At 43.8% G+C, this 18,282-nt stretch overlaps 1 long non-coding RNA gene across 1 annotated transcript in view; it reads right to left on the bottom strand.

The window, feature by feature from the left end:
* LOC147996980 (uncharacterized) overlaps window positions 1–17,758 on the bottom strand; it is a 45,379-nt gene extending 27,621 nt beyond the window's left edge. The window contains exon 1 of the long non-coding RNA XR_015655354.1: window positions 17,542–17,758. This is a non-coding gene — a long non-coding RNA (uncharacterized LOC147996980). The remainder of the gene's footprint in view (window positions 1–17,541) is intronic.
* Between the last annotated feature and the right edge of the window lie 524 nt (window positions 17,759–18,282).

Here is an 18,282-nt window from a genome sequence, read left to right as displayed (position 1 = left end):
ACCGAACCCAGGGCCTTGCGCTTCCTAGGCAAGCGCTCTACCACTGAGCTAAATTCCCAACTCCTACTTAGACTCTTGAAAGAAGAAATCCCTTTTGCTTAGCGTCCCACCTCTGATCAGATGCACGGGGCACTTGCTCCTAGTTGTTCCCTAGTGATGCATTATCTAGACTCCTCCCTGATCAGCCCAACTGATCCACCCTCCACACATCCCAGGTCCTGCTGATCCTGTCCAGAGTGAAAGTCAGGATATCTGCATCAACCGAAAGGTGACTTTATTTAAATATTTGCTACAAAGAAGGTATCCATTAGTGAGAAATAACTCAAAGAAAAACAAGGTGCCTGTGGTTCTCTATGGACAATATTGTCCAATAAAACATCTTCAGTTCCTTTGAAGACCGTGAGAAGGGGAGAGGTGAGGCAAATGGGGACTTCTACAGAAGTACAAAGGGAGGGCAAGCTCTTTACCAAAATTTAACATGATATGTTTTCTTCTTCCTCTGTCCACATACTTTGCCAAACAGTTCTGCCATACATCACCAGATATGACCAAAAGGTTGACAGACTTGGTGCCTCTTGTGACTAAACGAACATAAAACCTGTGGGACCGCTGTTATGAGCACACTATATCAAAAATCATAGGTAGACACACTTATATCTTCCCACAATATTGGAATTTATTTATTTATGATAAATTCATAAACTATATTGGTTCTGTTGGTTACAATTTGGCCAGGAGTCTCAATTTCCCTTGACAGCTGGCTGAGGTAAACACAGATTCTCTTACTCTAATTTGGATTATTAATGTTAACTATCAAATCACATCTATAACATAGTGTGTACGCATGTGTGTGTGTGTGTGGTGTGTGTGTGTGTGACTGCAAGTGGCTAGAGAAGCTTTTAAGGATCTGAGTGAGCGCTGTTGGTCACATTCTAGCCACACCCCAGGGTCACAGCTGAGTACAGGGATTAACTGGGTTGTCCAAGTGAGTATGCGAACCTACACTACTGGACCTAAGACAGGTCAAAAAGAATAAAGAATGAGCAGACAGACAAGGGGATGGGAAGTCCTGACTGGCGACTGAATGGATGATGGTTGTTTAAGCACCCGTGTTAGCAGTGGGGACCAAGCTGAGCTGCACCCCTGAGACACTTGGGCATTTGTCCCTGTCAGTCCCTTAACACACATACCAGGTTGGAAGGGGCCATCACCGTCGCAGTATAGCCTGCTGATGGGGTCCCAGTGAACAAGCTGAACCCTCCTTTGGCCTGGTGTGTTGGGTAAGTTCTCAAATTCTCGGGGCTAGTTTTACCGGTAGGAATTTAAACTTCCCATGTGTTCATAGAGTCCCAATTTACTTCAATAAATATATAGGGTGTCACTTTTTGTGCTTTTATGGACAGGTGATTTGTCAATCTGAATCTTAGGCTAAGGACCAGATGGCATTGCTTATGTACACCAGGCACAGAATGGGCCTGCCCGTGTTTTCTCGAGAGGATTCAAATGCTGATGATGAAATAGGTTTTTCAAGACAAGATGCAGCCTAAAATAACCAGTTTTATACAATACCTAGTAACTTGGAGCAGGACACAATCTACTCTTAATCCTCATACAAATGACTCTGAGTATATCCTAATGAAATATAGAGAGTAAAGAGACATGGGGAGATTTGTTGCTATAAGATGTCTCTGGTGGTCCCTGAATCAATTCAGCCGTCAGACAGTCTGTCAGGGCAGACTCTCCGGACATTTTTCAGCTGGTCTAATGCTGGACATCACACAGTGGGGCAGCTCCTTATTAGCTCCCCACTAACTCTGCTTTAGATGACGTCCTGTTACATGCTATGGCTACTTTGCAGGGAGTTGAAGGCGGCTTTTGCTAAAGGCCCGTGACTGCTCACTTAGCCTCTGTAGACGGCTGGTGGGTGGTGAAAATGGGACCCAGAGTTGACACCTCCATCTTCATGCTGTACCCGTCTTCTTCGCTGCCTTAATCCTGGTGTCAGACTGTTCAGCTCTGCATGAGGACAGGTTGATAACTTAAGTCTGCTCATGACTACAGGGCAGGGCTAAGTTGGCCTGCGGCCTGCTGGAGCTAACGTGTTTTACATCATTCTTCTGCCATCTTGCCAAAATCTGAGCCAGCTCTGCCAGGTCAATGATCGATGGGGATTTTACCTGCTTCTCAGAGAAGAGGTCTGACACAATGGCAAGGGGTTGGAAGTTTCTGAAGATATTGGTTGGCACAGCCAACTCTAATCCAACATCAGCCTGGTAGATGCTCAGGCCTCTGTGGCCACTAACTGATCTTGGATGAAGGTCCTCTTGGTTTAGTACTAGTTGAGAAGTGTTTGTTAAAATAGGCACTGTTAAAAGAAAGCAGTGGACTTGTGTCCATGTGTTTTGGGGAAACTGTAAGGGTATAAACCTCTAAATAAAACTGGTGTCTTTAGAGGAGAGCTCCTATATTAACATAGCTTCGGTGGCTGAATGTGCGTCCAGATGTATCCCCATCTGCCATCTTGATTCTGCAAGCTGAGCCTGCCCCAAAGTGTTCCTGTCCCCCAGTTTATCCTCTAAACAGTGCTATGACCTTAAGCTAAACATGTCCAAAGTTGTACTTCCCCATCTTACCTTTCCTTTTTGAACTCTGACCTTTAGCTGAACACGCTGGAGAATGTATTCACCTCTAAAACTCTTTTCTAAATAAATATATTGGCTCCACCAAATAAAAACCCTGTGGTCCCTTCATTCAAGGATGGCTCCTCCATTTTTTGGCTTTGCTGTTTTTGACCTTGCACTTCACCAAGATGCGAACCCATTGCTTTTGGTTACAAGGATTTCTGAAGCCAGTTGCATACAGAAGTGACAGTCCCTTTGGAAGGAAAACAAAGTGTTAAGTGTCAAGATTATTCATATTCTATCTCTTTCTCTATTTCTGTGTGTGTGTCTCTCTCAGTCTGTCTCTCTGTCTCTCTGTCTCTCTGTCTCTCTCTCTCTCTCTCTCTCTCTCTCACACACACACACACACACAGAGAGAGAGAGAGAGAGAAAGAGAGAGAGAGAGAGAGAGAGAGAGAGAGAGAGAGAGAGAGAGAGAGCACAGCAGACAAGGGATGCCCCCTAAGAAAGCCTGATGTTAACAGGGCTATATCTGCCTGTTCTGTCAGTTCTCCTCAGCTCCTTTGGCATGCTCTCCCATCTCACCTCCTCGTCACCATGGACATGGAAGCATTATAACAGCTGGGTAAAGGAAACCATCCAGCTGTCCAACAGATCTCCTTGAGATTTAGAACAAGTCCTATTATCAATGTATGTTTTGATCAACCTATGTCCTGTCACAGATTTCTCTAGAAATCCTTGATAAAGAGAAATTTATAATTAGCAGAGACTCAAACACTCAAGTTCCCACCCATATACCACCAGTGTCTCTGTGGGCCTCTGTGTGTCTGAACCACCAGTCCACTCTCACCTCTTCCCTGTAGGCTTAGATTTTTCAAAATCAACTTTAATTAGGGTTCTTAAACACTTTAACCTTCCTCTAACCTGCCAACCAGAGGTAGCAGAAAAATAAGGTTAATAGGATTGTGGACCTGTTTAAAAGTAGTTCTTTGGGGTGATTCCAATCTCCCTTGTCAGGATATCAGCAGTGCAGTCCAATAGCAAACACCAAACATGAATAGTAACATGAACTCCATCCAGCAGAAACCTCAAGCCTCCCCTGAATTGGCATGAATCATCTAGGATACCACAAGAAGTTCTTTGGTGCATTTCTCTCTAAGAAGTGAAGACCAGCAATGGCCATTGAAGCATTGCAAAGTACGTCAATGCAAGTGAAGACCAGCAATGGCCATTGAAGCATTGCAAGGTACGTCAATGCAAGAGTGTCCTCTCACTGCCTGTGGAGCTGTTTATATTCTTTCTAAACTCCATGTGCCCTCTCAAGCATCCAATCCTGTGAAGCATCATATGCACTCTCATGTGTCTGCATCAGCAAAACACCCTCTCACAAGACAGCTTCCAGAAAAAATCACGTGACACAACTGAGTTTCCAAAGAAACCAGAAATGTCCACTAGACAGATAGAAACTCAACATGGGACACATAGAGGTCAAAAGAACAAATATCTCTGAAAGGCCAGCCTTGGGTTATGCATCTAATTCTTTATCCTTTGCTTTATCACCATCAGTAGTCAAGACTGGTCAGAGCCAGCACTGGAAAAAAGTGTGTCATTTTCGGCAATGCTCTCCCCACATCTTATCTTAATTTTAACTTGTCCCTGATTTCATACCTCTTGTAGTATGGCTGAAATCCTACATAACAATGCTGAACACAAAGTAAAAGATGGAATTTCTTGCTGGGGAGATGGCTCATTGGTTAAGAGCACTGGTTGTTCTTTCAGAGGACCTGAGTTCAATTCCCAGATCCCACATGGCAGCTCACATCCATCTGTAAGTCCAGTTCCAGAGGATCTGACATCCTCACATAGACATACAGGCAGGTAAAACACAAATGCACATAATTTAAAAAAAAAAAACTAAGGGGGTTGGGGACTTAGCTCAGTGGTAGAGCGCTTGCCTAGGAAGCACAAGGCCCTGGGTTCGATCCCCAGCTCCGAAAAAAAGAACCAAAAAAAAAAAAAAAAAAAACTAAGGCTGGACAAGTGGCTCGTGGTTAAGTTCCTCTTCCAGAGGAATCTGATTCAAATCCCAGCACCCATACATCAGGGGGATAAAAGGATCAGGAAGGGCACAAGTCACACAGACATACATGCAGGCAAAACTCCCATGCACATTTTTTTAAAAGATGGAATTTCTCATTCACACAGACTTTTCCATTCAAGGAAGCATCAGGACAAAACACTGACGCTATCGAACGTTAAAGTCATAATGAACATACCATGCTAGAGGTCAGCCATCAGAAAGACTAGTGATCTCTTCTGGGGCATAATAATTTAGACTGCCTCTGCTTGTTTGTTTGAGATGGGTCTTGCTATTTAAGTTGGCCTTGAACTCAAAATTCTCCTCCCTCAGACTCCAAAGTGACAGAATTACAGGCACACACCACCGTGCTTGGCCTACGATTTTTTTTTATAATTATCAAATTATTTCTTGTTCAGCATCTGGGAATGTAGCCTCGTTGATCACTGAGCTGTGACCCTTTCCCTTAACAGTGTTAACATCTGAGATGTAACTCACTTGCCATAAAAATGTCAGTATTACTTCCAGCTTTTCACTGTAAGTTTTTGTATTAAGCAACCCAGACAGTGAACTCACTGATACCTGACAGCTACATCACTATAAGAGTATAAATGTCCAGCTTTCAAACGCAGCCAAGACTGTCTCGTGGCTCACCAAGTCTTCTCACTGCTACATCGTATGCTCTCACCCTTTTCTCCCTGGATTCTGTTCCCACTCCCTTCAACCCCAGCCACCTTAGCTTCTATCTGGAAGGATCTTTGCCTGGAACTTTGCAAGGTCAGCATCTCATGGAGATTAGAACGTCATCCTCTCCACATGCAATGACTTCTTTGAGCACCCTGTCCATCTCTCCATATTTGGCACAACTTACAATCTACATTTTTTTCAATCATTTTTGTCTTTTTCTTCCACTCACTAGAAATCAACTAACTCCAGGAAGGCAGGACAGGTCAGAGCAATGAGAAAAGAAGTGGCTCACCTTTCTGTTCTTCTGTTCTAACCTTTTCCAGAGCATCATGGGGTATCTTTCTCAACAGACGACCACTACATAGATATCTTGCTGTATTTAAGTCTTATAAGCCTCTCTCTCTCTCTCTCTCTCTCTCTCTCTCTCTCTCTCTCTCTCTCTCTGTGTGTGTGTGTGTGTGTGTGTGTGTGTGTGTGTGTGTGTGTGTGTGTGTGTGTTCGGGACTCTTGGTATAGTGTAGGACCTCAGTAAAGCCCACAGTGAAAGAATCTAACTAAACCTTTCCCTAGCTCAGATGAGTCTCAAAGTTTAGAGGTTTAGCCATTTATCTGTTTGTACACTAGAATAGACCCAGGGTTGCCTTCTAAGGGAAACTTCAGTGTTGCTGTTAGGGACTGCTATGACCTGCCTGTATGGACAGGTGGGCCAGCCCTCTGTCTAGGCCCAGGTCTTGATCATATTTCTCTGATGTTTTAAAGGATGCCCACTCCTCCTCTAGCCTGGGGGTTCTTCTGTTTTTCAGTGGTGACTTGGCTGATGCTGTAGAGTTTTGCGTCTGAGGACAGGCATCAAACTTGAAGCTAGCCTGTGGTTATTAGTTGCAACTCTTACTTATCTGAAAGAAATAATTTTGATGGAGAACTGTGCCAAGTTTGCAGAAACCTGCCACTCAGTCTTTCATTTCATTTTAAAATCTTTTAAACTCTGCCAGACACTTGAAGAGGAACCTTGGAACATTTTGCTCTTAATGTAAGTTTTTACTAAACTGTCTTTTTTTCACTATCCTCTTGACCTACATTGAAAAATACTGTAAGAAACATCTTTGAAAAACTCATTGTTATATATTATTATATATTCTAGACGAATGTCTTTGAGGGTGTTATTTTCTGCACCACACCGGGCCTCCTACTGAAAACCCAATAGAGAAATTTGTCAGCAATCCTATAGAAAGAAAAACTATGCTTTTCCAGGCCTCTAGCTTATGCTTAATCTTCTTATATCTTGTTTATTCCTGTGGTTTGAAGGATAAGAAGCTCAAAGTCACGCTTTGGGGCCATATCTGGGTGCTTTATATGGTCACATTACTTCATCAAATTTTTCATACCTTTATTTTTCTCTGACATCATTTTCTTTAGTAACTGAGGGTCTTCAATTCTTTCTGGGACACAGTGGGATTCACTGTAACTATAGTTATAGTTTCCCAATCTTGTACCGTGTCACATACATACTCACAAAGGAGATATGGGGCACATTTGGGTAACCTGATTTAAAATACTGCATGTTGTCTAATATCCCCAAGGATCAGATCTGCAATTCCTGGTGTTGCCACAAGGACCTTTAAGACTTAAATACACCAAGATATCTATGTAGTTGTCTGTTGTGAAAGATACCCATGATGCTCTGGATAAGGTTAGAACAGAAAGGTGATCCACTTCTTTTCTCATTGATCTGACCCTGTTCCTGTTGCCATTAGCAACTTAAGAAATGATTTGCTTTGGCTCATGGTTTGACAGGATACCATCATAATGGGAAGGGCATGCCTGCAAGGACTCCATCCACAACAGCCTGTCACAGAAGACCACAGTATCCCATCCCCAGCCAGCATGCTCCGTCAGGAGTGAGTAATGCAAAATATACCACAAACCTCTAAAGTTCCTACAGCTTGGACCAGCAGCTACCTACACTCTATAAGGCTAACACCACAGCCTTGCATCTGAACACAAAGTAAATACGTAGAATATGAGCCTGGCTTTCCTCCTTGACCCATGCCTGCCCTCTTTGTACGGCATAGTTCTCTCCCCCTGCTCTCCCAGTAGGTAGCTCTCTGCCCATCCATTGTTGTAACACTCAGATGTGACTGAACGGCCTTCAGAACACACCCACCCACACATGCATGTACTCTACATGTAAGGTAAAGAGACGTAACCAAGGGAAAGATCAATGAAGTGTGTTCATGAGAAGCCGGAGGGAGAAGCCAGAGTGGTCAGTCCTAAACACACATATGGGCAGCAACAAATGGACTCAGCAAATTAAAGGTATATGCATATGTGTATGTACATGTATATGTATACGGTAATAATTAAAGAAAGAGGTTGCTAGTATAAGAGTGAGTGTGGAGGAACAGGAAGAGTTGGAGTGGGTGGGGCGGAAAGAAGGTAAATACAGTACTCACTACAAAATTCTCAATAAAATAGAAATTTTCCTTTTTAAAAAAGAGGAAGGAGACTCAGATAAAGAAAAGGAAGAAAATTCACCATGACCCCTTGTAGGACTATGACGGCTGTTCTTAGCTGTTAACTGACTACATCTGGAGTTAACTAAAAAACCAAGAGGCTAGGTATACTTTTGGGATTTTTCCTGATCAAGTTATTTGAAATGGTAAGACCCACCCTTAATCCAGACCTTTCGAGATGGAAAGATCCACCTTAAACCCGGGACACACCTTCTGGTAGGAGACTGTACAAAGGACTTGAAGAAAGGAAGCTCTTACTCTTCACCTGCTTGTTCACACTCTAGCTGGCAAGTTTCTTCCTTCATTGTTTACTTCTTCCTGTTTATACTAAAGACCAGCTGAGACATCCAGCCTATGGAACGAACAACTACTACATTGTCAAAGACAGCCATTGTTGAGTAGTCAGACCATTACTTGTAAGCTACTCTAGTAAACCCCATAGATAATGATAGATAGATGATAGGTAGATGATAGACGATAGATAGATAGATAGATAGATACATACATACATACATACATACATACATACATACATACATACATGCATACATAAAATAGACTCATTCTATGAGTACTCCTTCTCTAGAGAATCTTGACTAAAACGAGGACTTTCAAGAAGCCAGAAAAGAACAATATGATTTTCTCTTCAAACATCAGCCAAGAGGAAAAAAAATTCCAGCATCTATTTTAAAACATAGCCAGACTGTAATTTCATATGATTAAATCCATTGTTTTAGCTTACTACCTTTCCTGAAGACTCACTCCTTCCCATTATCCTTAGCTTCTGGTGGCAACAGCCATGTTTAATGACACCCACTCCCACCGCAGACCAAAATCTTCTACCCAAGGAATTTAAAGATCCAGGAGACAATTCAACCTTACAGGAAGGAAATGAGAGACACAAAGGACTGGCAGCAACTCTGAGGGTGCTGTGTTCCTAATGCTGAGCCCTGGCTCTGCTCATAGATTCTCCCACGGAATTGGACTTGCTAAAACAGCTCAAGTGTTTGTTTGCTTTGTTGTTGATGATGTTGCTGTTACTTGAAGCCTGTGAAAATTAGATTGAATATAGCCTCTACAGGAACTGAGAGCCCCAGTTGGAACTGATTGAGAGGTGTCAAAGGGGGCAGGCAGTGAGGTTTAAAAGCTCTCTCTCTCTCTCTCTCTCTCTCTCTCTCTCTCTCTCTCTCTCTCTCTCTCTCTCTCCCCGCCCCCCAGCCATGCCTACCTCTTGCCTTGTTCTCTGACACAATGGCCGTAGTCTCTAACCCTCTGAAACTATGAGCCCTAAATTAAATGCTTTCCTTCGTAAGTTGCCTTGGTCACGGTGTTTTATCACAGCAACAGGAAGTGTCTGAGGCAAGCCTGCAGAGCACTAATGAGGAGAGATAGCTAAGGAAGCAGATCATGCCCATTGTGGGAGCTTCAAATAAAAAAGGTAAGGTGATCCAAACTCATAAAACAAACAAAAAAGCATAAATCAAAATATGGCATGAAATCAAGCGGGGGTAGGGAAGACATTCTGGGGAAGAAGAAGCAGTTCAGAAAGACAAGTATGAAGTGGGACAGAAGTTGAAAAGAGAGGTGAATTAGAACAAAGTATGGTTGCACACTATCAAATGCTGTCCCAAACCCAGCTTATATTCTAACCTTAAAAATGAATAAGAACAAACTAACAATAAGGAGCCACCACCATGGCACCATGTCTATCAAACAGGACATTGCTAGACAGTTACAAAAATGCTATAAGTTACAAAAATGCTATGTGTCCTGCTATCCTGGGAATATGCAGAAAGGAGTCAACTCTGTAAATGCTGAGGCAAGGGACAGATCAATGACTGCCTTTCACTAAGTAACCTGCTTCTAGGAAGGCAAAGGTTGGGTTGTGACTACTCCTCCAATCAGATAGACCCCATAGCAGCACTATCGCCCAGAGCCTGGTCTCCCTTAGAGCTGGAAGGCTGAGTCCCAAGGTTCTCACTATTCTCAGAAGCCCATGAAGTGACACACAGAAAGACATTCTGAAATGTTTCAGTCACTCCACTAGTACAAAAGAGAGAACTTAGGACTGGAGAGATAGCTCCGTGGTTAAGAGCCTGTACTGTTCTATCAGAACACCCGTGTTCAGTTCCCAGCACCCACACTCCATGGCTTACAACTGCCCATAACTCCAGCTGCAGAGGACTTAACAGTCTCTCTGGCCTCCAGGTGCCCTGACATACACGTTCCCACACACAGACACACAGATGTGTGATAAAAAATAAAATTAAAATTTTAAAAAAGATGAACTACAAGTGGCCAATAGACAATCTTTTTTAAAAAATTAAAAATTAAAAAAGAAATCAGGGCTGGAGAGATGGCTCAGCAGTTTCCAGGATGACCTGCCCAGGGATGGCATCACCCATAGTGGTCTAGGCTCTCCTCCACCAATTAGAAGTCAAGAAAATACCTCCCAGATATACCCAAAGGCCAATCTCATAAAGGCAATTCCTCAGTTGTGATTCCTTCTTTCCAGGTATGTTAGGTGTGTGTCAAGTCACGTCAACAGAAACTAACCAACACACGCTCTGTACGATACCTCTTGCCATCCTCCTTATTTAGAGCGCCAACTTTGAGGACTCTGCTTTCTAGTGTCAGTAATTTTCATGGCAGCCTATGAGAATTCCAAACATGTCTGCTGGGTACATACCCAAACTCTCGCTAGTCTCCAGTGAGACGGGCAGTAATTATTGTCAACTATAGATATGTTCTTCAAGCTACTAGACAGCTGTTCTTGCTTTGAAATCTCATTTCTCAGCAGCCAATTCCAGCCTGTTCTATTCTGCCTGCCTCCAAGTATCTGGCATCGTTACAGCAAGCAGATTTCCCATTTGAACTTGAGATTGCCCCATTTATCTCTATTATGCTGCCCTGGAAGACAAGACCACATGCATTACTGTGGGCTCTGTGTTATCTGGTGACATAAACACTCAATTAGGGGACCATCACTTGTGTTTTGGATCTCGATGGGTATTCACAACACTCAAATAAGCACCTCTTACTTGGACCACACTCGGCATTTCCTATCTGTGACCTCAATCCTCAGGACAGGCAGGAATTTTGTTATAATTTTGTGGCTAACTAGTGGGAGAGCCCAGCCTAAGGTATCAGATTCTAAGCCACTCTCTGACTCTCTCCCTGGGTGCACACTGGAGCCAAATCCAGAGAAGGAGAGAAAGGTGGGATACAAACCCAAAAGATGGAAGGTTTGTGATTTCTCACCTGAAAAGAAGCAATTAAAGGCTAAGGAGATGGCTGTGCAGTTAAGAGCACTGGATGCCTAGCCAAAGGACCCGAGCTTGATTCTCAGCATCCACACAGGCTCAGAACTGGCTGTAACTCCAGTTCCAGCAGAGCAAATGCCCTCTTCTGTCCGCTACTGGCAGCAGGCATGAAGATGCTGCACGGACATACATGCAGCAAACCGCCTGTCTTAGTTAGGGTTTCTATTGCTGTGGTGAAACACTATGACAAAAAAAAGCACGCTGGGCAAGAAAGGGTTTATTTGGCTTATGTGTCCTGATCATATCCATTGAGGGAAACCAAGGCGGGAACTCAAACTAGGTGGGAACCTGTAGTCGGGACGTGGTGCAGAGGCCATAGAGAGGTGCTGCTTACTGGCTTGTTTCTATTGTTTTGCTCAGCCTGCTTTCTTATAGAATCCAGAACCACCACCCCAGGGATGACACCGCCCACAATGAGTTGAACCATCCCCCCATCAAGCACTAATTTAAAACGTGTCCTACAGGTTTGCGTACAGCCTGATCTTATAGAGGCATTTTCTTAATTTGGGTTCTCTCCTCTCAGATGACTTTAGCTTGTGTCAAATTGACATAAAACTATCAACACCATTGACCTTTGGTCAGCTTGACACACAAACATGTGGCCATTAAGTCACAATCTTTCCCTTCTCATTCATCCCCAAGATCTTACACTAAAAATATAAATAACTTTTAAAATCTCTCACAGTCTTTACCGATTCAAACACTTTAAAAGTTCCAAAATAGCCAATTTCTTAAAATTCAAAGTCTTTTGAAATTCAAAGTCTCTCAATTGTGGGCTCCTGTAAAATCCAAAATAAGTCGAAGGCAACCAGAGCACAGTCACAAATCTCAACATCCAATATCTGGGATTCATTCATTATCTTCTGGGCTCCTCCAAGGGGCTTGGATCATTTCTCTGGCTCTGCCCTCTGCAGCACACAGTTTGTCTTCTAGGCTCCAGATGGCTCCATTCCACTGTTGCTGCTGTTCTTGGTGGTCATCCCATGGTACTGGCATCTCCAATATGCTGAGCTCTTCTGCTGCAACTGGGCTACACTTTCACCTATAGCCTCTCACAGGCTCTCTTCATGATGCCAATCCTCAACTTCTCTGCATGACCCCTTCAATCCTGAGCCTTCAACTTCCACTACACCTTCACCAATGTCCTCTCGGTCTCTCACAGTACCAAGTCTCAGCTGCTCTCCATGTCCCCTTCATGCCTTCAAAACCAGTACTACCTACGTGACTCTTACCTTAACATGTTTGGCCGCCAGCAGGAGATACAACCTTGATGACCTCCGGTAGACAGCTTCTGTGTGCTGGGTCTCCGGGAATACTCGCCAGATTTTTACCTCAATGAGGCCAGTCTCTTCTTAATCACCACTAATTTCTCAAGTTAAATAGTGGCAAGTATCCCAGCAAAACAAAGGTTTTCATTTATTAGTTCTGGTATCTTATTAATCACAGCTGATTTTTCAGCCCCAGCTAACCAGAACCATAGCATTTTAATCCAAAATAACAAGTCTTTAAATGTCCCTCTGAAACTTCACAAACCAGGCCTCCAATCTTCTACACTGCCCTCAACATTCTTATCTTCCAAGCTCCCACAGAACAGCTCATCAAGCATTGAACGTTCTCTGGCTTTTCCTGCACAAAGTTCCAAAGTCCTTCCTGTAGCTGTGGGCTTTCCCACTACACCCAAGTTCCCACAATAACAATCCTGAGACTGTGAATAAATACTTAGGCCACAAGTTTTGGCCCGTTCTCACTGGCTCATAACTCCATTATCCCATTTGAAGTAGTCTAAGTCCAGTCACATGGCTGTCACCTCTTCTCAGTTTCATACATCTCTTTCTGTGGAGTTCAGGGTAAATCTCTTCCCTGCACCCAACTCCACCCAAGAATCCTCTCTCCCTGCCGGAATTCCCACCTCCTAGTTCTTGCCTCAGCTAATAGGCCATTAGCTTTTTATTGACAGGTGATGCTTCCACACAGAACACAGGAGGTTATCCCTACATCCTCCCCTTTAGTCCAATTAAAAGCTCTTTCTCTTACAGTAATGAACTATATACCATAATAACAATGATGAAAGCTATCAGGTAAGACTGCATTACATTACTGAATAGGTAATGCCCAGTCCATTCTAGGATGGAGTCAGGAACGGGGTAGGGACTTTTCCCCTGAACACTGATGGAAACAGATGCATGAAACTAAGAAGAGGTAACCAGCCACATGGCAGAATTTAGACTAGTTCAAATGGAATAATGGAGTTATGACCTAGCAGAAGTGAGCCAAAGCTTGTGGCCTAAGCATTTATTCATAAATAATTAAATCTCAGAGTCATTATTTTGGGAACTTGGACACAGGTGGAAAAGCCCATGGTTACACCGTCTACAGTCCTACCCAAAGCAACATGGCTAGGTCTGTCACAGCAATGCCCAGCTCCTGGTACCAACTTGCCTTAAGTTAGGGTTTCTATTGCTTCATTAAAACACCATGACCAATTCAACTTGGAGAGAAAAGGGTTTATTTGGCTTACACTTCCACATCACTGTTAATCATCAAAGGAAGTCAGGACAGGAACTCAAGCCAGACAAAAACCTGGAGGCAGCTTGTGGAAGAATGCTGCTTACTGGCTAGCTCATCACAGCTTGCTTTTCTTGCTTCCTTGTGGAACCCAGAAACACCATCCAGGGATGGCACCACCTACAATGGAGTGGGCCCTCCCCATTAACCACCAATTAAGAAAATGCCCTATTAGTTTGCCTACAGCCTAATCTTACTGAAACATTTTCTTACTTGGGGATTCCCTCCTCTCAGATGACTTTAATATGTATCAAGTTGATATGAAACTATCTAGCACATACTCATACACATCAAATATTAAAAAAGAAACAAGTTTTTAAAAGAGGCTTATTTTAGCTCACATTTGAGGGACTGTCACCTATCGTGTCAGGGGAGGCATGGCAGTGTTCAGTTCTATCATGCCGGGTGTGTGAAGAAACGGGTTGCTCTCATCTCATTCCCTCATTTCAGGAAGTAGAGAACAGGAAGTGGGAACGAGCTTACAGTCTTAAGACCTGTGCCCTGCCCCCATTGACTCACTTCTTCCACAACCTCCCAAAACAGCACCACCAGACAGGATCAAGTGTTTAAACACACAGGCATTTTGCATTGAAACCAGGAGAGGTAACAGGAATATTTGATCCAAAATAAGTGACTCCAACCTCATTGCATCCCCGCTCAGCATTTTCTACCACTCCAAGGTACCTATTTCTGTCATTATTCTCTTGCTATCTATCACCAAACTAGAAATGGGAACCTGAGGCTAGGAGGAAAGAGAAAACCATCATGTCTTGCTTCTCAGCTGGATTCTGACATAAGACACTATGTTGAAAGTCATATTAGAAATGGCTTGATAGCAAACTAAATCACCAGCAGCAAAGAAAACTGCCTTGGGGTTTGTGCCCTCCCCATCCCCTCCTGCAGCGAAGGCTCCTCGTCGGGATTCAGTCCCTGAGACCACAGTGCAAACCTCAATCTCCAGGACTCTGAGGATGAGGAAGACTCAGGGAACTCCCTCCGGGGGCAAGTGACTTTTTAAACCCCACCTCTGCTTCCTAATGAGGTTGTCTCTAAAAATTACAGCAACATTCTAACAAATGCACAGTGAGAACTTCATTAAAATCAGATGGCGTATATTGGTACAAAACAACCTACCCCTGAGCCTCAGCATATGCAGTCTGCTAGACTGTTTCTCACCAGAGTACATTTTTCTATTGGATCAAAAAGAGAGAGAGAGAGAGAACATATCAAAGCACTGAGTGCAGGTATTTTAAATTAATGAAAAGAACATATCAAAATTTAATAAGGGAAAATAGGTCAGCTCCTATTTTTCATCAAGAAAAAAAGGTCTTCGCAGGACAGCCTTGGCATGTGCCACCACTGAGAAAGGATCATTGCTGGAGAAATTGAACCTGGAGCCTAAGGGCTTCCTCTGCCTTTGACTCTCTATCTCCCTAAGTGATAGGAAATGTGGTTTATTTGTAGAAATCCAATGTGGATTGCTTGAGGAAAGCTGACATGAACAAGAATCTATCAAAATAAAGACAAATGCTTCGTAAAAGGCAGGTCTGCACATGAAAGGAAATGCTACTGTTCTGCTGGAGCTTGGTAATGGTAACTGAATCAAGGCAGAGCTGAGAAACACCACCAGTTACTGTGCATTAAGCTTTGTCTAATTAGTCATGAGAACCAAGGTCAGGAAAGGAGTAATGAAGCAAGGCTGTCCTGGGCTTGCCAATTAGCAGGACTTTCTTCTCTCCCTACTCCCATGGATCCGCTAGAATCGTCACTACCCCACGGCATGCTGTGCAAGGACTCTCGCAAAGATTATGCAGCCAACCTAAAAGTAGTCACAGGGTCCTCTGTGTCATCATTAGTTAAAAAGCTGAAATAGCCAAATGTCCATCAATAAACAGATGGATAAATTCATACACTATACATATGCGTACATATCACATATATGTGCTTATAAGATAGATATAAATAGATACATTCAGCCATAAAAACAAAACCCTGTCATTTTCAGGAAAATGGGTGGAACTGGAGATCATCCCATTAAACGAAATAAGCCTGGTGTCTTAGTGCTCTATTGCTGTGAAGATGCCACGACCACGTGTGGTGGTTTGAATGCCTCCCATAGACTCACATGTTTGAACGCTCGGCCCATAAGGAGTGGCACTATTAGGAGGCAAGGCATCGTTGGAATAGGTGTGGCTTTGTTGGAGGAAGTGTGTCACTGTGGGGCAGGCTGTGAGGTCTTAGGAGCTCAAATCCAGACTCAGTGGCTCACAGTCCCTTCCTGCTGCCTGCTGATCCAGACATAGACCTCTCAGCTCCTTCTCCAGCGCCATGTCTGCCCTCACACCACCATTCTTCTCACCATGATGAGAATGAACCTGACCTCTGCACCTGTACGCCAGCCCCAACTAAATGTTTTACTTTAGAAGAGTTGCCATGGCCGTGGTGTCTCTTCATAGCAATAAAACCCTAAGACAGCAACAGATCTATGAGCCTATGGGGACCATTCTCATGGGGACAAGCACACAGGCTCAGAAGTACAAGAGTCATGTGTTTTTCTCATACAGAATCTAAACATTCTCATGTGAGTTTTAAGATTCGAGTAAGAGTCAAGAAAGTCTAAGAAGTGAGTCTAATAAAAAACAAACCTATGAGGGCGGGCCTTCTGTCCTCCACATCACACAAGTATGGGTCAGATTTAGACACGGTGGTGCACACCTGTGACCTTACCCACAGGAGGCAAAGGCAGAAGAACTGTGCAAGATCAAGGACAGCACCGTCTGCGTAGAGGGTTCTGTAACAGCCAAGGCTATGCCTCACAATAAATAAAAAGAGGCAGACAGACCGACAGACAGATGGATAAATGTGAGGCAGGAAATCCTTTGGACAGGTTACAATTTTCTTTTTTAAGAAGTATTGTATTTAAGTGTATGTGAGTTTGTATGCCAGTGTAACTCTGTGTGCACAATGTATGTGCAGGAACCTGCAACTGTCTATAGAGGTGTTGGGTCCCCTATAACTATATATCAGAAAGTTGTTGAGTCCCTATGTCGGTGCCAGGAGCTGAACTCAGGCCCAGGTCACAGTTTTCTAAGAAGCTATAGATTTAATCAAAGAGCCGTGGGTCAAACTGAGCAGAAAATTTGCAAACCACAACATTCCGGCCAATACCAACCATAGAGAAAACACAAATGACAACACCTCCCAGACTCCCTCCTTCACAGCTGCAGCTTGGTCATATCTGTCTCTCATTAATGCCTATGTGGGTGGGAGGGCAATTGGGGGCTTGGGATGAATAATGGTGAGCCATCCACCAGGAGGGCTGGATTCAAGGGCTGATGGACGCTGTGAGCACTACAGTGCTCAGGAGCTCATCTGAGGCAGCACCCTGCCTGCAAAGGGCCCAACCCCTGCAGACAAATAGAGCAGAACTTTCTCCAACTTAAAGAGCTGAAAACACTGTTCTGGCTCAAGCTTTACAATATCCCACCCAAAATCCTGCTCTCACAGAATGTTTTATACAGGGCAGATGTTAATTGTGCATCCTGGGCCACTGCTATCCAATCCTCCCCTATCCCCAGAGACACAGACTCTAGAATAGAAAGGGTTAACAGAACATTCGTCCATCCGCACACTCACAGGGAAGTCATCCGTGCTGGGATGAGACTCTAGTGGTACAGCTGCCCCAGGGTCTCCAACGGTCCTGCAAGGAGCCCCTCACCTAAATAATCCATTCCCCTGTTGCAAGGAAAGCCTACCAGAGACCACCACGTGGACACTCTCAGAGCCAAAAAAGGAAGTCTTCCTTGCAAGCTTGTGGCGACACAGGGAACTTGTCTAAAGCATGTCGCTCTAAGCCGCACGGTCTTGTGCCTTCTATGCACTAAAACCGCCTCCTGGTTGTCACGTTTCAGTTCATCCAAAGCAGAGCTACAGAAACCAAAAGGCAAGGTTAGTGCAGTTAGGGACTTTCCTGGAGCTATGGACTAGGTCTTTGTTCCTGTTTTGTCAGGTATCGAGAACTACATGCTGGGTTTAAAGATCAGAACAGAGCCTGAGGGCCTGTTACACCCCAAGTCGACTTTGGTGGAGTTGTATTTTGGTTTGGTTTTGGTTTTGGTTTCCTGGAGATAAGGAAGGAGGAAACGTTTGTTCCTGTTACATCTTCCAGAGGAAGAGTTAATGGACCAGGAGGATGCGGAGGAATCTTATGAATCCACCGTCCTTCCTGTCTCACCATCTTCAAGTTAAGTATTTGCCCAGAACAGTGGCGAGAGGGTTCTGCATGAGCGTGAGAACGTCTGCACACACACACACACACACACACACACACACACACACACACACAGCAAACGGCTCCTCAGCAAACATGGACAGAGCTGAGCACAAATGTGAAAGCTACATTTGAGGAGCATGGCCGCTTAGAAAGTTCTAGGTGCTGTAGAAATATTATTATTATTTGTCAGTGTTGATAGGAAGACCCAACTATTCTAAAAACT

Source organism: Rattus norvegicus, chromosome 1, assembly GCF_021556685.1.
Source record: "Rattus norvegicus strain SHRSP/BbbUtx chromosome 1, alternate assembly SHRSP_T2T, whole genome shotgun sequence".
NCBI classification, from domain to species: domain Eukaryota; kingdom Metazoa; phylum Chordata; class Mammalia; order Rodentia; family Muridae; genus Rattus; species Rattus norvegicus.
Note: the sequence above shows the minus strand (reverse complement) of the source record. Positions and strands in the feature narration are given on the sequence as shown.